Raw genomic sequence first — 17111 nt, forward strand, 5'->3', positions numbered from 1 at the left:
TGAGCGTGTGCACTCAGCCAGGACACGCTATCCTGTCCCAGTTTGTGGTGTCAGGGACCTGCCACTCAATCTGCTGGGAGTGGACCTACTGCATAAGCTGAAGGCGACCACAGTGTTCCAGGAAGATGGGATTGTGACACTTTCTTCATCCCTGACCCAAGAAGAATCATGCTGGCAGCCCTACAAGAAGCTCAAAAAGCCAAGTTCAGAATGGTACATGACCAGAGAGCTGTGAATGACGCCACGGTGTTTGAAACTCCAATTGAGCCGAATCCGCACATTCTGCTCTCCAATGTGCCTGCCACAGCAAAAGTGTTCACAGTGACCGACCTGGCTAATTCTTTCTCCAGTGTTCCCCTTCATCCGGAAGACCAGTTCCTGTTTGCCTTAACGCACCAGGGGGCACAGCACACATGGACAGTGATGTCACAGCGGGCCCAGAACAGCCCTTCACAGTTCACCAAAGCTATGTCCACAGTCCTCACCAACTGGGTCACAGAACACGCAGAAGTAACCCAGCTACAATACGTGGACGATCTACTCCTTTGTGCAGTTGACTTTGACATGTGTAAAGCCCATTCCTTGTCTCTCCTACTCTACCTGGCGGAGCAGCACTGCAAGGTCTCAAAGAACAAAGTCCAGTGGTGTCTGAAGCGAGTTACATTCCAGAGACACTGTATTGCTCACCAGACGAAACACCTGACAGATGACCGGAGAAGATGGTTCCTCCAACAACTCCAAAGGCGCTACAGGCCTTCCTTGGTCTGGTTTCGTATTGCAGAGCCTGGATCCCTGATGCCTCAGTCCTAATGCAGCCTCTGTATGATTGTGTCAACGTAACCCCGTTCCTCCTGACAGATGCAGCCTTCAGCTAGTTCAAGAAGTTTAAAAGGCTCTGTAGTCTCAGCGCCAGCACTAAGCTTACCTGACTACGAGAAGCCATTCCGTCTCTACCTAATGGAAAAAGAAGGCCTTGCTACTAGAGTCCTGACGCAGCTTCAGGGGGGAAAGCAGAGACCTTTAGGCTACTTTTCAGCTTGCCTGGATCCAGTTGCAAGGGGAGCTCGCCTCCTGCATGAGAGCAGCATTTGCAGCACACGCCCTCCTGGACAGCTGCTGACATCATTCTTGGATATCCATTGGAAATCCTGGCTCCGCATGACATCTCAGCAATCCTCAACCAAACCCAGCCAAAACATCTCTCCACCGCCAGGAATCTTCGCCTCCAGTGCTCTCTACTCCTGCCAAACAAGGTCACCATCTCCAGATGCACAGTCCTCAACCCCTCCACTCTACTCCCACAGGTGGATACAGATATGGACCCTCAGATCAAAATTCGGATCAAAATCTGCATGATACCTTCCGCAGGGATCTGGATTTGCTCCGGACGGATGACCATGATTGCTTCAGCATCATGCAACAGGAAACAGCAGGACTACCCAAGGTGGCAGAAGACCCACTGACTAACCCAGAGTTGATCCTCTATGTGGATGACTCCAGATTTGCAGATGATGAAGGAAGATTCCATACGGGATGTGCAGTGACCAGCAATTAAGAAATCCTGCAGTCAGAAGTCTGCCGCCTAGTCTGTCAGCCCAGGAAGCAGAAATGATAGCGCTGACGAAGGCCTGCCAGATTGCAGAAGGCAAAACTGCGAACATATACACCGATTCAAGGTATTTGCATGGCATAGCACACCACTTTGCACCCATCTGGGCTGCAAGGGACTTCATCACAGCAAGCGGAACAACAGTGAAGCATCATGGAGCCATTAACCCCTTTCTGCCAGCTGACGGAATAGTACGTCAGCTGGCAGATCCCCTGCTTTGAGGTGGGCTCCGGCGGTGAGCCCACCTCAAAGACGCGACATGTCAGCTGTTTTGTACAGCTGACATGTGCGCGCAATGAGTGCGAGTGGAATCGCGATCCGCCCGCGCCCATTAACTAGTTAAATGCCGCCGTCAAGCGCTGACAGCGGCATTTAACTAGCGCTCCCGGCAGTGCTCGCACCGCTGACCCCCGTCACATGATCGGGGGTCAGCGGTGCACTGCCATAACAACCAGAGGTCTCCTTGAGACCTCTACGGTTGTTGATGGCTGATTGCTTTGAGCGCCACCCTGTGGTCGGCGTTCAAAGCAACCCTGCATTTCTGCTACATAGAGGTGATCTGTGCTTCAACTCTATGTAGCAGAGGCGATCGAGTTGTGCATGCTTCTAGCCTCCTATAGAGGCTATTGAAGCATGCCAAAATTGAAAAAAAAAAAAAAAAAGTGTTTAAAAATATAAAAAAAATAAAAAATATATAAAAGTTCAAATCACCCCCCTTTCGCCCCAATCAAAATAAAACAATTAAAAAAAAAATCAAACACACATATTTGGTATCGCCGCGTTCAGAATCGCCCGATCTATCAATAAAAACAAAGGATTAACCTGACCGCTAAACGGCGTAATGAGAAAAAAAATCAAAACGCCAAAATTACATTTTTTTGGTTGCTGCGACATTGCATTAAAATGCAATAACGGGCGATCAAAAGAACGTATCTACACCAAAATGGTATAATTAAAAACGCCAGCTTAGCACGCAAAAAATAAGCCCTCACCTGACCTCAGATCACGAAAATTGGAGACGCTACGGGTATCGGAAAATCACGCAATTTTTTTTTTTTTTAGCAAACTTTGCAATTTTTTTTTACCACTTAGATAAAAAATAACCTAGATATGTTAGGTGTCTATGAACTCGCAATGACCTGGAGAAACATAATAGCAGGTTAGTTTTAGCATTTAGTGAACCTAGCAAAAAAGCCAAGCAAAAAACAAGTGTGAGATGGCACTTTTTTTGCAATTTCATCACACTTGGAATTTTGTTCCCGTTTTCTGTTACATGACATGGTAAAACCAATGGTATCATTCAAAAGTACATCTCGTCCCGCAAAAAATAAGCCCTCACATGGCCATATTGACGGAAAAATAAAAAAAGTTAAGGCTCTGGGAAGGAGGGGAGCGAAAAACGGAAAAAGCTCCGAGGGTGAAGGGGTTAACACCTTCCTGACATCCGACGTACTATCCCGTCGAGGTGGGGTGGGCCCGTATGACCGCCGACGGGATAGTACGTCCAGCGCGATCGGCGGCGCTCACGGGGGGAGCGCTGCCTATCGCAGCTGACATCCGGCACTATGTGCCAGGAGCGGTCACAGACCGCTCCCGGCACATTAACCCCCGGCACACCGCGATCAAACATGATCGCTATGTGCCGGCGGTGCAGGGAAGCATCGCGCAGGGAGGGGGCTCCCTGCGGGCTTCCCTGAGCCCCCCGCAGCAACGCGATGTGATCGCGTTGCTGCGAGGGTCTTACCTCCCTCCCTGCCTGCTCCAGACCCGGATCCAAGATGGCCGCGGATCCGGGTCCTCCAGGGAGGGAGGTGGCTTCACAGAAGCCTGCTCAGAGCAGGCACTGTGAAGCAGCCTGCACTTCTCTCAGATCGGTGATCTGTCAGAGTGCTATGCAAACTGGCAGATCACCGATCTGTATTGTCCCCCCCTGGGGCAAAGTAAAAAAGTTAAAAAAAAAATTTCCAAATGTGTAAAAAAAAATAAAAAAAAATATTCCAAAATAATGAAAAAAAAAAATAAATTATTCCCATAAATACATTTCTTTATCTAAATAAAAAAAACAAAACAATAAAAGTACACATATTTAGTATCGCCGCGTCCGTAACGACCCGACCTATAAAACTGGCCCACTAGTTAACCCCTTCAGTAAACACCGTAAGAAAAAAAAAAAAAAAACGAGGCAAAAAACAACGCTTTATTATCATACCGCCGAACAAAAAGTGGAAAAACACGCGATCAAAAAGACAGATATAAATAACCATGGTACCGCTGAAAGCGTCATCTTGTCCCGCAAATAACGAGCCGCCATACAGCATGATCAGCAAAAAAATAAAAAAGTTATAGTCCTGAGAATAAAGCGATGCAAAAATAATTATTTTTTCCATAAAATAGTTTTTATCGTATAAAAGCGCCAAAACATAAAAAAATAATATAAATGAGGTATCGCTGTAATCGTACTGACCCGAAGAATAAAACTGCTTTATCAATTTTACCAAACGCGGAACAGTATAAACGCCTCTCCCAAAAGAAATTCATGAATAGCTGGTTTTTGGTCATTCTGCGTCACAAAAATCGGAATAAAAAGCGATCAAAAAATGTGACGTGCCCAAAAAGTTACCAATAAAAACGTCAACTCGTCCCGCAAAAAACAAGACCTCACATGACTCTGTGGACCAAAATATGGAAAATTTATAGCTCTCAAAATGTGGTAACGCAAAAAATATTTTTTTGCAATAAAAAGCGTCTTTCAGTGTGTGACGGCTGCCAATCATAAAAATCCGCTAAAAAAACTCGCTATAAAAGTAAATCAAACCCCCCTTCATCAACCCCTTAGTTAGGGAAAAATAAAAAAAATGTATTTATTTCCATTTTCCCATTAGGGTTAGGGCTAGGGTTGGGGCTAGGGTTAAGGCTACAGTTAGGGTTGGGGCTAAAGTTAGGGTTAGGGTTGGGGCTAAAGTTACGGTTAGGGTTTAGATTACATTTACGGTTGGGAATAGGGTTGGGATGAGGGTTAGGGGGTGTGTCAGGGTTAGAGGTGTGGTTAGGGTTACTGTTGGGATTAGGGTTTCAGTTATAATTGGGGGGTTTCCACTGTTTCGGCACATCAGGGGCTCTCCAAACGCGACATGGCGTCCGATCTCAATTCCAGCCAATTCTGCGTTGAAAAAGTAAATCAGTGCTCCTTCCCTTCCGAGCTCTCCCGTGTGCCCAAACAGGGGTTTACCCCAACATATGGGGTATCAGCGTACTCAGGACAAATAGGACAACAACCTTTGGGGTCCAATTTCTCCTGTTACCCCTGGGAAAATACAAAACTGGGGGCTAAAAAATAATTTTTGTGGGAAAAAAAAAGATTTTTTATTTTCACGGCTCTGCGTTATAAACTGTAGTGAAACACTTGGGGGTTCAAAGTTCTTACAACACATCTAGATAAGTTCCTTGGGGGGTCTAGTTTCCAAAATGGGGTCACTTGTGCGGGGCTTCTACTGTTTAGGTACATTAGGGGCTCTGCAAACGCAATGTGACGCCTGCAGACCATTCCATCTAAGTCTGCATTCCAAATGGCGCTCCTTCACTTCCGAGCCCTTCCATGCGTCCAAACGGTGGTTCCCCCCCACATATGGGGTATCAGCGCACTCAGGACAAATTGGAAAACAAATTTTGGGGTCCAATTTCTCCTGTTACCCTCGGGAAAATACAAAACTGGGGGCTGAAAAATAATTTTTGTGGGAAAAAATTTTTGTTTTATTTTTACGGCTCTGCATTATTAACTTCTGTGAAGCACTTGGTGGGTCAAAGTGCTCACCACACCTCTAGATAAGTTCCTTAGGGGGTCTACTTTCCAAAATGGTGTCACTTGTGGGGGGTTTCAGTGTTTACGCACATCAGAGGCTCTCCAAACGCAACATGACGTCCCATCTCAATTCCTGTCAATTTTGCATTGAAAAGTCAAACGGCGCTCCTTCCCTTCCGAGGTCTCCCATGCGCCCAAACAGTGGTTTATCCCCACATATGGGGTATCAGCGTACTCAGGACAAATTGTACAACAACTTTTGGGGTCCAATTTCTTCTCTTACCCTTGGGAAAATAAAAAATTGGGGGCGAAAAATAATTTTTGTGAAAAAATATGATTTTTTATTTTTACGGTTCTGCATTATAAACTTCTGTGAAGCACTTGGTGGGTCAAAGTGCTCACCACACCTCTAGATAAGTTCCTTAGGGGGTCTACTTTCCAAAATGGTGTCACTTGTGGGGGGTTTCAATGTTTAGGCACATCAGGGGCTCCCCAAACGCAACATGGCGTCCCATCTCAATTCCAGTCAATTTTGCATTGAAAAGTCAAATGGCGCTCCTTCGCTTCCGAGCTCTGTCATGCGCCCAAACAGTGGTTTACCCCCACATATGGGGTATCGGCGTACTCAGGACAAATTGTACAACAACTTTTGGGGTCCATTTTCTCCTGTTACCCTTGGTAAAATAAAACAAATTGGAGCTGAAGTAAATTTTTTTGTGAAAAAAAAGTTAAATGTTCATTTTTATTTAAACATTCCAAAAATTCCTGTGAAGCACCAGAAGGGTTAATAAACTTCTTGAATGTGGTTTTGAGCACCTTGAGGGGTGCAGTTTTTAGAATGGTGTCACACTTGGGTATTTTCTATCATATAGACCCCTCAAAATGACTTCAAATGAGATGTGGTCCCTAAAAAAAAATGGTGTTGTAAAAATGAGAAATTGCTGGTCAATTTTTAACCCTTATAACTCCCTAACAAAAAAAAATTTTGGTTCCAAAATTGTGCTGATGTAAAGTAGACATGTGGGAAATGTTACTTATTAAGTATTTTGTGTGACATATCTCTGTGATTTAAGGGCATAAAAATTCAAAGTTGGAAAATTGCAAAATTTTCAAAATTTTCGCCAAATTTCCATTTTTTTTGCAAATAAACGCAGGTAATATCAAAGAAATTTTACCACTATCATGAAGTACAATATGTCACGAGAAAACAATGTCAGAATCGCCAAGATCCGTTGAAGCGTTCCAGAGTTATAACCTCATAAAGGGACAGTGGTCAGAATTGTAAAAATTGGCCCGGTCATTAACGTGCAAACCACCCTTGGGGGTGAAGGGGTTAATATCTATTATTATTAATTATTTTTGCAGCCACTGGACGCCGCCATTTTGTTTTGCAGGAGTGTAAGTGTAGCTGCATGACACTTACACTCTGTAAATACGGCAGCCCTGGGCATAGGAGACTGCGTCCGACCCCATACCTATCATTGTGTTGCTCCCTGCTGTGATCTGGCCACGCCCCCTGGGCTGTCTCCACATCACAGCAGAGGCAGGAGGTCGGCGCCATCTGTATTCAGCCCACAGTCGAGTGTACTAGTGATGGGCAGTCCGGCTCTTTTTGGTGATCCGGCTCTCATGGCTCCGCTCACCAAAAGGAGCCGGCTCTTTCGGCTCACAAAACGGCTCTTTTTGGATCCTAAATGGATCCCTATTGAATTCCTGTTCAGGTGTCCGAAACTCCGCCCACCTACCGCAGAAACACCACCCACTTCTTAGAGCCAATTAAATTGAAGAGTGGGCGGGGGTTTGCTCAGGTGGGCGGAGTTGCACCTCCCGAAGTCCGGGATTTTACGCCCAGTGAGAGCCATTCAGGAATATTTTAGTGGCTCTCACTGGTGTGCCGGCTCCCATCGTTCACAGCAGGGAGCCGGCTCTTTACTAGAGTGTACCTGACTGTGAGCTCCACTGTGACTGAGAGCTGTGCTGTTATAGGAGGGGCAGCTGCATCTGTCTCCCCTTCACACTGTCAGCGGCCATTCCGTCCTCCTCTCTGCTGCCTGCTGTTTGGCTGTGATCTCTAGAATCATTTGAGAGGATCAAGTGCTGCAGTCTGTTGTCCTTATCATGCAGAGAGGTAACATAACACGGGGGAGGGGGGAGAGTCTCTCTGTTCTGCCACTGATCAAGGACATCAGACCTTGGTGTATCTATTACTATACTGTGTGATACTGATTGCTGAGCCGTGTATCCAATCCTCTCCTGTGCGATACTGACTGCCGGCTCGTGTATCTAATATTAACCCGTGTGATACTGACTGCTGGCCCGTGTATCTAATCCTCTCCTGTGCGATACTGACTGCCGGCTCGTGTATCTAATATTAACCCGTGTGATACTGACTGCTGGCCCGTGTATCTAATCCTCTCCTGTGCGATACTGACTGACGGCCCGTGTATCTAATATTAACCCGTGCGATACTGACTGATGGCCCGTGTATCTAATCCTCTCCTGTGTTATACTGACTGACGGCCCGTGTATCTAATCCTATCCTGTGTGATACTGACTGCTGAGCTGTGTATCTAATCCTCTCCTGTGTGAGACTGACTGACGGCCCGTGTATCTAATCCTCTCCTGTGTGATACTATGCTGAGCTGTGGATCTAATCCTATACTGTGTAATACTGACTGCTGAGCCGTGTATCTAATCCTACCCTGTGTGATACTGTCTATTGAGCCGTGTATCTAATCCTCTCCTATGCACTCCTCTCCCCCCTGCATGTCTTTCCCCATTGCACACACAGCTCAGTGCGTGCGATAACAGGAGCTGAAGGGGTCATGCTGTATTATGGCATTATGTGTGATCTATATGACGGTATTATATGTGATCTGTATGATGGTATTATGTTTGATCAGTATTTTGGAATGATGTAAAATCTATATGATGGTATTAGGAGAGCCATATTGTGGGATTGTGTGAGATATGTGGCGGTATTACGTGAAAATAATATGGTGGTATTGTGTGAGAAATTCGTGGTGGTATTATGTGTGATCTATATGGCGGTATTATGTGAGATGTATGAGGCGGCATTATGTGTGCTCTATATGGCGGTATTATGTGAGATGTATGAGGCGGCATTATGTGTGCTCTATATGGCGGTATTATGTGATCTATATGGCGGTATTATGTGATCTATATGGTGGCATTATGTGTGATCTATATGATGGTATTATGTGAGAACTATAGGACAGTATTATGTGTGATATATAAGGCGGTATTATGTGAGAACACTATGGCAGTATTATCTTCAGAAAGGGGACCCATTCTAGGGTGGTTCTGGCTGAGCACCTGCACATGGGTCTGGGGTAATAGAGGGGGCAGCATGGCCTCCAGTTATGTGCAGTCAGGGGAAGGCTGGTGAGGCAGCTGAAGAGAGGGGTCTCATTTTTATCGTTACTATATGGCTACATCTACCCCCAGCGTCACCCCGGACTTCGCCTGTCGCCTCGCTTTCACACATCGCCAGGACAGGATGGAGAAGCCAGAATCTGAGGAGGGGAATGGGGTCTTTGCATGCAATGTCTGGATCAGAACAGGTCATCAATCCACAGAAACATTTCCTGGATTTCTGTGGAGCAGACGGACCATCCATGTGTATAAAAGACAGCGCTCTATGTACAATCCCTGGCTGCTCCGTGCACTGAACATGGTGCCCCCCCATAGGCCAGCACACTGCTCTCCTGAAATACTCTGTGCTGCTGTCACCCTGCTCCCTCCACCACATATCTCCCAGAATCCTTGCTGCCTGCCATCCTCGGTGACTGTCTATTTGTCAGTATAACTTTGCAGTCACCAACAAAATGGCTGCTCACTGGGTTCCTGAATATCATCCTCTCTTATCCCTTAGCAGACACCTAGAAGGGGAGGAGAGGAGACATCCCACCCATGTCAGCAGACTCCGCCCATAATTACAGCAGTGCAGTAATGTGAGCTAGTTGTACACTAGGTTTTAGTCAAATTTCAGCAGCTGCTCCCCCTAGTGTTTAAAAGTGGAAATGCCAAACCTTTTCAAACTATTTTTCATATTTTACTAAATTATAAACACATGATAATATTTTTTAAGAAAATGTAAACATTAATTCTTCACATTTTTTCACTTGCTGGAAAAAAACATTTTTTGATGGCACCTTCCCTTTAAAGATAGAGGATATATAGATGTAATGTTTTTTGTGTAGTTTACCATGAACCTATTTGAAGTTAGACAGTTATTTTCTCACAGAAACTGAAAACTCAGAATAAAGGGAAACTCTGCTGTTATTGTACAGAATTTCACACTTGGCCAAGATTCAAAATTTAATTTAAATTTACTTTAATAAGAGGAGGGGGTTCTTTTCTGGCCCTCTCCATTCTGTACCAGTCTGTCATTATTATTTTGTTCACGGTAAAGTATATTTGTATTTTGTATGAAACCTAATCTCATGCACAGCATCATGGAATCAATTGTGCTCTAGATATTAATAACTAGCTGTTTCCAGCCAGCTAACGCTCGGCACACTCATTGCTAATTAACACTGCTGGGGATTAACCCCTTCACGACATGCGCCGTACTAGTACTGCGCATGCCGTGTCTCCCCTGCTTTGATGTGGGCTCCGGCACTGAGCCCACATCAAACTCGCGACATGTCAGCTGTTTTGTACAGCTGACATGTGCACGCAATAGCGGCGGGTGAAATCGCTATTCACCCGCCGCTATTAACCTGTTAAATGCCGCTGTCAAACGCAGACAGCGGCATTTAACCACCGCATCCGGCCGGGCGGCCGGATATGACGTCATCGCCGACCCCCGTCACATGATCAGAGGTCGGCGATGCATCAGGATGGTAACCATAGAGGTCCTTGAGACCTCTATGGTTACTGATGTCGGCCTGCTGTGAGCGCCCCCCTGTGGTCGGCGCTCACAGCACACCTGCATTTCAGCTACATAACAGCGATCTGATGATCGCTGTTATGTAGCAGAGCCGATCGGGCTGTGCCTGCTTCTAGCCTCCCATGGAGGCTATAGAAGCATGGCAAAAGTGAAAAAAAAAAAGTTTTTAAAAATGTGAAAAAAATATTAAAAATATAAAAGTTTAAATCACCCCCCTTTCGCCCCATCCTAAATAAAACAATAAAAAAAAACACAAACCCACACATATTTGGTATCGCCGCGTTCAGAATCGCCCGATCTATCAATTAAAAAAAAGCATTAACCTGATCGCTAAACAGCGTAGCGAGAAAAAAGTCCGAAACGCCAGAATTACGTTTTTTTGGTCGCCGCGACATTGCGTTAAAATGCAATAACGGGCGATCAAAAGAACGGATCTGCGCCAAAATGGTATCATTAAAAACATCAGCTCGGCACGCAAAAAATAAGCCCTCACCCGACCCCAGATCACGAAAATTGGAGACGCTACGGGTATCGGAAAATGGCACTTTTTTTTTTTAAGCAAAGTTTGGAATTTTTTTTTCACCATTAGTCCATGAGCCGGGCCAGATATCGGTACCACCCGGAGTGACTAATTTTCTTTGGTATTTTTAGGTAGATGCATGTCTGTAGTTTATTTTTTGATATGATAGCCCTTACATATACGTAGCTTATTAACCCCTTCAGCCCTAGGCCTATTTGTACCCAAGTGCCTAAGCCAATCTGACCTGTGCCACTTCATGGGCTAATAACTTTGGAACGCTTTCACCTATCCAAGCCATTCTGAGATTGTTTTCTCGTGACATATTGTACTTCACGTCAGTGCTAAATGGGAGTCAATATATTTTACCTTTCTATATAAAAAAATGCTAAATATTCGGAAATTTTGGAAAAATCGGCAATTTTTTAACTTTGAAATTCTCTGCTTTTTACAAAAATACTGATACCCCCCATAATAGTTATTAATTTACACTCCCCAAATGTTTACTTCATATTGGCATCATTTTGAAAATGAAACCTTATTGTTTTACGACGTAATAGGGCTTATAGTTTTATGCGCAATTTTTCACATTTACAGCAAAACCCACTTTTCAAAGGACCAAGTCACTTCTGAAGTCACTTTAAGGGGCTTACATAACAGAAACCACCCATAAATTACCCCATTTTGCAAACTACACCCCTCAAGCTGTTCAAAACTCATTTTTAAAAACTGTTAACCCTTTAGGTGTTCCACAGGAATTTTAGCAGAATGAAGGCGAAATTTCAAAATTTCATTTTTTTTCCAGATATTACATTGTAATCCAATTTTACCTGCAACCTAGCAAGGGTTAACGGCAAACCCAAACTTGGTTACCCTAATTCTGCAGTTTATAGAAACACCCCACATGTACTCGTAAACTAAAGTATGGGCACACAGCACAGCTCAACACGGAAGGAGCGCTATGTGGTTTTTGGGTGGCGGATTCACTGGAAGAAATCTAGGGGGCCATGTCACATTTGAAGGCTGCCTGAGGTACCCCCACAGTGGAAACCCCAAAAAGTGACCCTATTTTGGAAACTACACCCCCAAGGAATCTTTTAGGGGGTATAGTGACCACTTTGACCCAACCAGTGTTTCACAGTAGTTGGAAACACTTGGTTGAGAAAATGGAAAAAGTGCATTTTTTACATGAAGGTGTCATTTTAGGCTCATTTTTTTATTTTTAAGAGGTGTACCAGCAAAAAATGCACCCCACTATTTGTTCACCAATCTCTCCCGACTTGAGGAGACACTAAGTGGAGCAGGTACATCTCATAGAGTCAATGGCATTGCTGTTCAGTCCAATGTTGCATGCTCTGTGACAAAGAAAGTCCTGCCAGATGTAACCAAGTCGAAGAAAAGAAGCATAACTCTGACAGAATTAATGCTACCGATATACAATGTTGGGCAGCGGGGAGAGCCACCCAGGATTGAGACTTCGAATGTTAACACTACCAAGGAGGTCCAGGATTCAAAAACCAAAAACCATATCTGGCTTCTGGCTAGAATGTCAGACCATGAGGATCAGACCACCAGCAGTTGGACTGGGTTCAACATAAAAATCCGCAGCGACATTGTAGTGGCCCAGGACACTGTAAGCTACCTGCCCACTATCAATGCTCCTGCAACAGCCATGTCCACTGTGAATGAAGTCTTGGAGCAAACACATGCCATCATGCAGACCCTGAAGCTTAACAGAATTGTGTGTGTGTTTGATCAAGCACTCTATGCCAAAGCTGCCGAGGTTATCTGGAAACAGGAGAAGTTCAAGAACATTATAATTAGAATGGGTGTCTTCCACACAATCTGTAATCTCCTCTCTATCATAGGGAACAGATTTCAGGATGCAGGCCTTAGAGATCTGTGTGTTGAATCCGGTGTAATCGCTGAAGGATCAGTGTCTGGAGTGATGGACGGCCGGAGGTACAACAGAGCAGTGAGACTACACAAGCTGGTCTATGAAGCACTTATGAGGCTTGCATGGAAAAACTTCCTTCCATGGCTAGAAGAAAACCATGCAAGGGACCTTCACCATCTGGATGAAACACTGAAGAACATCACAAACTTTCGCATCAGTGTGTCGCAGGGATCCTTCGAAAAGCTCTTGGATAATGAATCTTGCACACTTACCCTGAAGCTCTTTCAAGTTTATCTTGAGACCCTCAGAAATGAACAACTCTCAGCATTCTGGATGTCATACTTGGACATGGTCGAGACCATGCTGGCCCTGGTTCGAGCTTCAAGAGAAGGCAACTGGATGCTTCACCTAGGAGCAATCCGACAGATGATACCATGGTGTTTTGCCTATGACAAGGTCAACTATGCCCGATACCTAACCTATTACTATGCCACAATGTCTCGGCTGCCCATAGAACACCCAGAGGTCCATGAATACTTCATGCAAGGTGGCTTTTCGGTCCAGATCGGTAGCAAGAATCCTTTTGGACGAATTCCTGTGGACCAGACCATTGAAGAGACAATCAACAAAGACACCCAGACACCAGGGGGCACAAAAGGCTTCAGCCTCAAAGTTGGAGCTGTTTCCAGGTTCTACCTGACATCAGAGTACCGCAGTATGTACTTGAGGCAGCTGAGGGCCCTGGTAGGCCAACAATATACTGACTTCAGCCATTCAGACCTACAGGTGTCTAGGATTAGAAGAGATGAAGCCGATGTCCAATCTTTCGTTCAACTGCTGGAGACAGGTTGGGTGAACCCCTTCAACAAAGAGCATAATGGTGAACTTATCAGTTTGTCAACAGCGACTGTAGCACCACCAGATGTAGCCAAAGACCTTCAAGGGGCATACAGTATAGGAGAGGATGCATATCAAACATTCAAGGATGAGCGTTTGGGTACCGATAAGCCAACTACATTGTTTCATGACAAGATGACGAAGAACAAACTTAAAACGTTCTCTAACATCCAAATGAAGACACGCAGACAAGGTCTTGGCAAGGAGGTAATTTTGAAGGCTGACAGAAACCTATTTGGCCAGATGATACTTGTAGCTGAGAACAGAAAGCTACAAATGAGTGATGTCTTGACTCATCCCCTGGGTCCATTGCCATGGGCACTTGCCAATGGTGATGGGTCTATCCGCAAGACCAACAAGGCTGCCCTCGCAAGGGAGTTGGAGAGGAATGCTCGTCCTGCAGAAGTGATCCCCGAGCCCTCTGCAACCATCATTGATGGGATGAGCCTGGTTCAGAAACTGAAGGGAAACAATGCAACATTTGGCCAGCTAGCAGGCACAGCAATGAGTCGCGCTATCCATGAGGGTGCTAAGAGCAAGCGCATTGATATTGTCTTTGACGTCTACAAGGAGACATCCATCAAAGATACAGAAAGAGTCAACAGATATGAAGGCACAGGGATCCATTTCAAGAACATTCAACATGGGCACAACATCCAGCAGTGGAAAAAGCTTCTAAGTAGTTCCTCCAACAAGGCAAGTCTCATAAAGTTTCTGGTAGAAGAATGGAAGGCGAAACACCACAGGGAGAAGCTTGAGGAGAAGGAGCTGTATGTCACATGTGAGCAGCTCTGCTTTAAGATCACCAAAGAACAGTGGGAAGAGGCTGCTGACCTTAAGTCAAATCAAGAAGAAGCAGACACACGCCTCCTTCTCCATGCTCTTCATGCAGCAGAATCTGGTTACAAGTCGGTCATCATCACTTCGGAGGATACTGATGTCATGGTCCTGTGTCTGGGCATGTGCCACAAAATCCCATCCCACCTGTTCCAGAAATGCGGTACACAGAACCGGACAAGATTCCTGGATATCACCACTCTGAGCCGAACATTGGGAGGCAGCGTATGTGATTCATTGATTGGTATGCATGCATTTACAGGCTGTGACACCGTCAGTGCATTCGCTGGCCGTGGGAAGATGACGACACTCAAGCAGTTGAAGATGAACAAGACATACCAGGATGCCTTTCAGGAAGTTGGTCGTTCATGGGAAGTGTCTACCGAACTTTTTGAGAAGTTACAGGAAATCACCTGCCACATGTACCTGCCAACTACCCAAACAACTGAGGTAAACAGGCTCCGTTATCAGCTGTTCTGTGCCAGACGTGGAGTGGTAGAGTCAAGTCAACTCCCTCCTTGCCAGGACTGCCTTTTCATGCATGCACTGCGTGCAAACTACCAGGCTGCGATCTGGAGGAGAAGTCTGCAGAGCCAGCCATGGGTTGCAAACCCAACAGACTGCGGTTGGATGATAGATAACGACGGAAAGCTTGTTGTCAAGTGGATGCAAGGGGCACCAGCACCAGAAGCTATTATACAGCTACTGTCCTGCAAGTGTGTGCGGTCATGTGAACTTCCTCAGTGTACTTGCCTCAGCAATGGCCTGAAGTGCACAGACATGTGCAGATTACAGACATGCCAGAACAAGGGTACTGAAGACGAGCCAGTAGAACAACAGTCAGATTCAGAGTCCGATGTTGAAGATATTATGGAGTAACATACATATATATATATATATATATATATATATATATATATATATATATATATATATATATATATATATATATATATATGCACATGACATGTTCAGTGTGTATTTACATAACTTGGATTAAATTTTGTTACAAATACTACATCTAGTCACTCCGGGTGGTACCGATATCGTCATATTTGGTTCTTGGCTCATGCTAAAATTCCTGTGGAACACCTAAAGGGTTAACAGTTTTTAAAAATGAGTTTTGAACAGCTTGAGGGGTGTAGTTTGCAAAATGGGGTAATTTATGGGTGGTTTCTGTTATGTAAGCCCCTTAAAGTGACTTCAGAAGTGACTTGGTCCTTTGAAAAGTGGGTTTTGCTGTAAATGTGAAAAATTGCGCATAAAACTATAAGCCCTATTACGTCGTAAAACAATAAGGTTTCATTTTCAAAATGATGCCAATATGAAGTAAACATGTGGGGAGTGTAAATTAATAACTATTATGGGGGGTATCAGTATTTTTGTAAAAAGCAGAGAATTTCAAAGTTAAAAAATTGCCGATTTTTCCAAAATTTCCGAATATTTAGCATTTTTTTATATAGAAAGGTAAAATATATTGACTCCCATTTAGCACTGACGTGAAGTACAATATGTCACGAGAAAACAATCTCAGAATGGCTTGGATAGGTGAAAGCGTTCCAAAGTTATTAGCCCATGAAGTGGCACAGGTCAGATTGGCTTAGGCACTTGGGTACAAATAGGCCTAGGGCTGAAGGGGTTAATAAGCTACGTATATGTAAGGGCTATCATATCAAAAAATAAACTACAGACATGCATCTACCTAAAAATACCAAAGAGAATTAGTCACTCCGCTTGGTACCGATATCGTCAAATTTGGTTCTTGGCTCATGGACTACATTTAGATAAAAAACAACCTAGTCATGTTAGGTGTCTATGAACTCGTAATGACCTAGAGAATCATAATGGCAGGTCAGTTTTAGCATTTAGTGAACCTAGCAAAAAAGCGAAACAAAAAACAAGTGTGGGATTGCACTTTTTTGCAATTTCACCGCACTTGGAATTTTTTTCCCGTTTTCTAGTACACGACATGGTAAAACCAATGATGTCGTTCAAAAGTACAACTCATCCCACAAAAAAATAAGCCCTTACATGGCCAAATTGACGGAAAAATAAAAAAGTTATGGCTCTGGGAAGGAGGGGAGCGAAAAATGAAAACACAAAAACGAAAAAGGGCCGCGGGGTGAAGGGGTTAAACTAAAGTAAATAATGACAACATTCAATACGCAGGTGGTAAATTAACTTAAAATGAAGTTAATAACAATAATTGTGGTAATGGGGTGGGGCGGGATTATGTGTGGTAATGTGGTGGGGGGGCGGGATTATGTGTGGTAATGTGGTGGGGGGCGGGATTATGTGTGGTAATATGGTGGAGGGGCGGGATTATGTGTGGTAATGTGGGGGGGGCGGGATTATGTGTGGTAATGTGGTGGGGGCGGGATTATGTGTGGTAATATGGTGGAGGGGCGGGATTATGTGTGGTAATGTGGGGGGGGGGCGGGATTATGTGTGGTAATGTGGTGGAGAGCGGGATTATGTGTGGTGTGGATTAGCGAGTAATCACGATATATATATATATATATATATATATATATATATATATATATATATATATATATATATATCTCATGTTGAGGAGAGCCATAAGATCAAATACTTAATTAACCTCTACACATAAGGTAATTGAGAGAAGCAACCTAT

General features: G+C 44.4%; 1 protein-coding gene across 1 annotated transcript in view; it reads right to left on the reverse strand.

The window, feature by feature from the left end:
- LOC143767522 (uncharacterized) overlaps positions 1–17111 on the reverse strand; it is a 254632-nt gene that overhangs the window by 78495 nt on the left and 159026 nt on the right. The gene's annotated exons all lie outside the window — the stretch shown is intronic.

Source organism: Ranitomeya variabilis, chromosome 4 (assembly GCF_051348905.1).
Source record: "Ranitomeya variabilis isolate aRanVar5 chromosome 4, aRanVar5.hap1, whole genome shotgun sequence".
Taxonomy (NCBI): domain Eukaryota; kingdom Metazoa; phylum Chordata; class Amphibia; order Anura; family Dendrobatidae; genus Ranitomeya; species Ranitomeya variabilis.